A 6,348-nucleotide genomic window follows, 5' to 3' on the forward strand; every position below is an offset into this window, starting at 1 on the left:
CAAATGGAGATCTGCAATGTGTTGAACCTGGGTCACATGCAAAGCCCATTCCTGATATAAAATACAACTTCTATTGTCATGTGCAGAGCATAATTTTTTATTCAAATTGGGGATTTCCCTCATTTTTATTAATGTCCTCCTCAACCTTGAACTTGGGCAGACAGCTCATTTTGCTTACCTCATGATAGACTGTTTCCTAGACAACTCCTTTGCCCTGTCATGCTTATATTTTATTCCTCCTTTTGTATTCATTCCAAACATACTTACACCAACTGTAAATCCAGTAGTTTGTATTAAGTAGTTTTGCTACACCTGCCTCAAATTCTGATGAACCCCATTGCTGTATCTAAAGGAAAACCCATGTCTGTAAAAGTGAAATGCATGTGGATTGATGATCCAAGTTGCCAAGGAAAACTAGCTTCCTCCTTCCAAGGTACACATGAAGATTAAAGCACTTCAAGTTCACGTCCAGTAGAATTCTTGGCATGGATTTATCTTTTGCAAACTGAAACAGCTGCATGACAGAAAAGGAGAAAGGAGAGGAAGGTCAGAGTTATGAAACTTCATATGTATTTATACTGCTTTTCCAAACAATTTCATGACTGTCTTTCTGTGTATAGTTAGAGTAAGAAATGCCTTCAGGTACTTGGTTTGACATAATTAGTCAGGGTCCTGGGAGTACTTTGTAAGATCCTGATAAGTGGCCCCTTTGGAATGTGTGAAATGGTGCTCATTTTTATCCCTGTGTCGGCTATAGACAAAATTCATGTTTCATCTTTCCTCGCTGTATCATTTAAGAAATAGGACGCATCAGATTTATTGGACTGTTTATTAGCTGAAGATTTATTCAGACTGTTGAGAAAAACACCTGCACCCAGCAGCAAAATTAGCTCCAAGGGGTTTCTTCTACCATGAAAAATCAGAGCTGTTTTTTCTACGGTAAAGAGAAAAGTGAGAGCTCTGAGGCTCCTTCCGAGTATAAAGGCTGGGGAGGTCAGACCACTGCCACCCCTTGCATCTCTGTGACCTGTGAGCACACTAGTGATGCCACATCTTTTTTTTTTTTTCTTTTCCTGTCTTTCAAAGGATTTATCTGCTTCAGAATTGCTTGAGTCTGAGTTCAGTGAAATCCTTGGACCTAGAAGCTGTACTAAGGATTTCTGAGTTTAGAAGAATTTTGCTCCCTGCTTTATTTTTTTATAAGTGCTGCAACATTCAATAGATAGTCATTTTTTAACATCTGTGGCACGTCTAAAACAGCAGAAAAAGTCAAAATCTAAAGAGTTAAATATCTAAAATAGGGAATAAACTGGTCACGGTGGCTCACACCTGTAATCCCAGCACTGTGAAAGTCCGAGGCAGGAGGATCACAAGCTTCAGCGCAGCGTGGGCAATTTACCGACTTAGCAAGACCCTGACATGCAAAAGGGCAGGGGACTTGTAGCTAAGCACACAGGCCCTGGGTTCAATCCCTAGTACCACAAAAAACAAAAAATTAATATTAATTGAAGGGGAGAGGCCTGGATATTTAAAAAGTTTCTCATTTGCATAGATCTCCAGTAAAAAGAATTGTTTTGAGTCAGAAATGCTGTATTTTATAACTACAGCGTCTGAACTTAGATCTGAGCGTGAAGATTTCCAGGCCCTGCGTGAATGACAGGCTCAGAGCCGTTTAGCTGGCCCATGCTGGCACAGGTCCGACTTGGCCTGTGAAAACTTTATAAATATCTCTGAAACCCAAACTTCCCAGTTCTCAGAAACCAATTGTCTAAATCTGATTCTTAATACTTTTTTAAACAGTTTCTCAGCTTGATCACACGCTTGCACATCGGCTGCCTGTGGACGCATACGGAGAGATGGAGTGAATGAAGCCCTGTGGTCACCAAAGCTGTGACGAAGGTCCCGCCCGGCTCTGCGCTTCGGTGACCGCAGGGTCACAGCAACCTGGGGAGACTGTGAGTCCCTCCACTGCTCATGGTCGAAGCCACCACTCATTGGCCTCCAGCTCATCCCGTTTCACCTACTCAGGGACCACAGAGGACCTCACAGAGAAGTGTGCGCTGTCTGACGTCTCTGCGACTCCTCCTGGGTAGGTGCTAGGGGCCTGGGAGAGTGTGCAAGGTTGGAGGCCCTGAAAGCAGACCTGGTGACAGGACTCCCACAGGACTGGGAGAAGCCAGCCGTTCCCTCTCCAGCAGAATCCCCTCTTCCCTCGCAGCTGTGGCACTGTCCTTGAGGTCCTGCCCCTATGCCCCTAGGCCGGTAGGAACAGCCCCCATAGGACTGCCAGGATGATAGTGTGGCCTGGAATGCCACGTCTCCACCTCAAAAGTGTTTGGTCCCCCGCTTGTGTTACTGGAGATTGAACCCAAGGCCCTCACAATGAACTACATACCCAGCCCTCCTCTTGTTTTTTGAGGCAGGGTCTTACTGGCTCTTTGAAAGTAGCTTAAATAAATCCCAAGAGAAAGAAAACTTTTAAATCTCCAGTGATCAAAAGTAATAGAACTAGATAAATTTGGCATTAGGATTGCTATGTAAGGCTGTCCACCCTGTGCACTACACAACTCAGAAACCACTAGGGCCGGTGATTTAGTTCAGTGGTGCAGCCACCTGCCTCAACCAGAAGGTTCCGAGTTCGATCCTGGTACCAAAAAAAAAAAAGAAAGAAACCACTATCTACAGAGAGATTATAGTAGCTATAATGCAATGTGAATGATACCACTTAGAGCCACACAAACCATACAGAGCATATCTACCTGATCCTGTATCCAGTGCTGCAAAATGGAATTTATTCGTTTCTTTTTTGTAAGATTTTTTTTTTTTTTTGGTACCGGGGATCGAACTCAGGTCCTTGTGCTTGCAAGGGAGGCGCCAGAACCACTGAGCTAAATGCCCAGCACCTGCAAAATGGAATTTAAAAGTTACTTTTGTTTTGTTTTGTTTTTCCTTTAGAGACAAGAGTCTTTTCCAAACTTCCTGAGCACTAGGGCATAATCGGCTCCCCTGCCTCTCCTCAGCCAGGATGAATGGACAGATTACACAGAGGCTGGCACCAGGTGGCAAGTGCAGTTTCATCTCCTCAGACAAGGAGGGAGAGGTCCTGGACCAGGGAGGGCACGGCTGTCGTTCTGTCCCCTCCCCACTGTCCCTTGCTATAAAGAACCCACATGCTTGTACACAGTGAGATGGCAATTCGAGAAAAGAGTCCTCCATCTCCTCAGAGCTGGCTTTGAATAAATGTACTTTTTCATCCCCCCCAGGAAAATAGGCTCCTGTATTTGGTCCTCAGTGCCAAATGAACCTGGCGTGTGGACGTAAGTGGCCGCACCCATCCTGCTAGGGTTTACTTTGCCTGCCGGTCAGTGGCTCCGCAGAGATTCACCCCACAGCCCCAGCTGAGGTCCCCTTATTCTCACCTGAATTTCTGCAAAACTTCCTTGCTTGTGTGTCCTCCATTCCTCTCAGCCCATCCCACTGTCTCCAGAGGAAGCTCTGAGGGGCACACAGTTCCTCGGGCCTGTAAGACCTGGGCAGGACCATGTCAGACCTGACCTGAGTTCCAGATTCTGCGTGGAAACGATCTCCTGCGTCCTGACTGCACTGAGGCTGTGCCCTGAGGCTTCTCTAACCATTTCCCCAACCTGGTGGGCGGGCTCCGTGTCAGGCTGCCCTGAGGCTTGGCCAGTGTCCTTTCCTGTTTGACTACATTCCCCACCTCCCCTGGGAGGGAGTAGGGTTATTGCACCTTGAAAAACGTTCTTGGTGAGGTCTTGCTGGTATTTCTGTGGCCAAGCCTCTGTCTGAACACCTTCACTGTTCCCTGTGCTTGATTCCAATGGGAATGGGAACCACCCAGCCTTCCTTTACCTCTGCTGCTGGGAGCGCAGCCGTGATGACAGTTGCATAGACCTTGTGCATGCTGGAGCATCTCGATGCCCAGTGAATGTGTTCGCATGTATATTTACCAGTGTTGTCAGAGAAACCCAACTCCATTCAATAGACAGGTGGATGAAGAAAATGTGGTATTTACACGCGATGGAGTACTAGTGGGCCAAAAAGGAAGATGAGCTCAAGTCGTTTGTGGGAAAATGGGTGCCCCCTGAGACCACAATGCTAAGCAAAGTAAATCAGACACAAGAGCTTAAATATTACATTGTTTCTCTTATGTGACAAAAAAACTCAAAATACAAATAAAGAGAAAAATAAAAGCTAGATAATAGAAAGAAAGAAGATAGTGTCATGTCTGAGGTGAACACCACCGGGATGAGCAGCTAATTGGGACTGTAAACTCGGCACCGAGGATGAAATAAAGGGATGGACAGGCCGGGGATTTAGCTCAGTAGTTCTGCCGCCTGCCTTGCAAGTGCAAGGTCCAGAGTTCGATCCCTGGTACCAAAAGAAAAAAAAAGAAAAAAAAAAAGAGGATGGAGTTTAACAAATGAAGACACTTTATTTGTAAAGAGGGGGAAAACCAGAAGGCAGAGTTGCCCTGAAGAAGGGAAGAGGGTCTGGAAAAGATGGATTCCCCTGGTGGGCCCTTTGTCTCCAGTCTCTCTTATCAGGTTTTGGGGGACCCTTTGTCCCTGGAACTTGTCACAACCCGATTGGCTCTCTGGGGTCCCTTTGGATGAGTCCCAAGCCACAAGACCCTAACCCAGGTGCCACTGCCTCTGTGCATTTTCCTTTGGTGGGCTTTGTTTGGCTTCTTCCTGCCTATTTGTATTTCTTAGGGCCTTATCTCTGGGGCTTATAGGTTGACTAGCAAGAGTCTTATAGAAAGGCAATGTAAAGTCACTGGTTAAGGGGATGTGTGTCGTCTACTGCAGCGATATGATTACCCTGGAGTGGGGATGTGTATATTGTTACTCAGTAAGTCTCTGACTTACGAACATTTGAGTTGTAAACTTACAGATACAAACAGACCCATGTGGGATGCAGGCGCTAGAAAGTTCTACAAGAAGCTTTGAGGCATATTTTTACTTCTGGTTTTCAGAAACTCAGAAAAGTGTTTCTCTGAGTAGCCAGAGGGGCTGAGAAAGTGGTGACTTTGCCACTGCCACCTGTTCGGAGGGAGTCTCTGAAACCCAATCTCCCCTCAGCCCACAGCCCAGTGCCCCCTTCGCCAGCTCCCTGGTCCCCCCACTCCCTGCACTGGGGGTGGGGTGGGGGCTAGGCCCATCTCCTGAAGGGACACACATAGGGGCTGGGATTGGGGACTGAACCCCCAGGCAGGGGAGACAGACAGACGGCCCGGGCATCCGCCCCAGCAGGCAGGCAGCCAGGAGGAGATGGAGATGGGGTACGTACGGGGGTGTGACAGGGAGCACTGGGTCTGGGGCGGTTCCTCTCAACTGCAGAGGGAGAAACTCCCCGCAGCCAGAGAAAAGAACCAGACCGTTTTCCTCCAGGGGACCGGGCTTCCCCACCCCTCGTAGCGGCGGTTGCTGCTCCTGGTGCCTCCACCCCTACCCTCTCCCTGTTTCTGCACCACCTCGGCTCTCGTGTCCCTGTCCAGCTCTGTGTCCATCTTACTGTTCCTGATAGACACGTCTGCCGCTATGAACCCGGGACACAGACAAGGGCGCGTTGGAGACCTTCATGAAGCTTCGTGCCAGGACCCTGCCAGCAGAGGGGACAGGTATATGCTGGCCACTTTCCCAGAGCCGCCCTACGCTGTCAAGGCCGGACGGAAGGAAAACCATTCAACATTTATGAATGAACCGGAAAACCTTCAGGCTGAAGGACTCAAGATTCTTGGCCAATCTCTAAGGACAGTTTTTGATTTATTAAATTTAAATAGATTAGTAACTGGCATAGGCTACTGTGGGCAAGGAGGAAATCCTTTTTTCTTGGAGCTGGCAATAATTATTTCAATTATTGATGGGAGCGAGTTGACTGCTACCAGTGGAGTCCAAGATGAGCAATGCAAAAAGCCCACAAGAAAGTTGTGAGGACTCATCGTTTTATTTGGATGTCCCAAGACTCGGCCCCAGTACTGGAATCAGAACAAAAATGCAGTTCCTCAGCTGTCCTCCCACACTACCTTCATAGGGAAGCCAACAAATGAGATGAAATAGAAGTTTCTGTGGTGATCAGGTTTTGCCTGGACTTGAAGGAAATCCCATCTGCTACTACAGTCAATGGAGCCTGAAGCTCCTATAACAGCTAAAGAATACTCCACTAAATGGTAAAAGAAAAGAAAGAAAAAGAAAAGTATGTCACCGTGAAATAAGAATTACTTTAAATGGGGCCGAGGATTTAGCTCAGTGGTTCTGCCGCCTGCCTTGCAAGCACAAGGTCCTGAGTTCAATCCCTGGTATCAAAAAAAAAAAAAAAAAAAAAAAA

At 47.1% G+C, this 6,348-nt stretch overlaps 1 pseudogene; it reads left to right on the forward strand.

Moving 5' to 3' along the window:
• The first annotated feature begins 4,809 nt into the window (after positions 1 to 4,809).
• Positions 4,810 to 5,954, forward strand: LOC117283844 (annotated as a pseudogene).
• The last annotated feature ends 394 nt before the right edge of the window (positions 5,955 to 6,348 follow it).

Source organism: Fukomys damarensis, unplaced genomic scaffold, assembly GCF_012274545.1.
Source record: "Fukomys damarensis isolate Sample0158 unplaced genomic scaffold, DMR_v1.0_HiC HiC_scaffold_31, whole genome shotgun sequence".
NCBI lineage: Eukaryota > Metazoa > Chordata > Mammalia > Rodentia > Bathyergidae > Fukomys > Fukomys damarensis.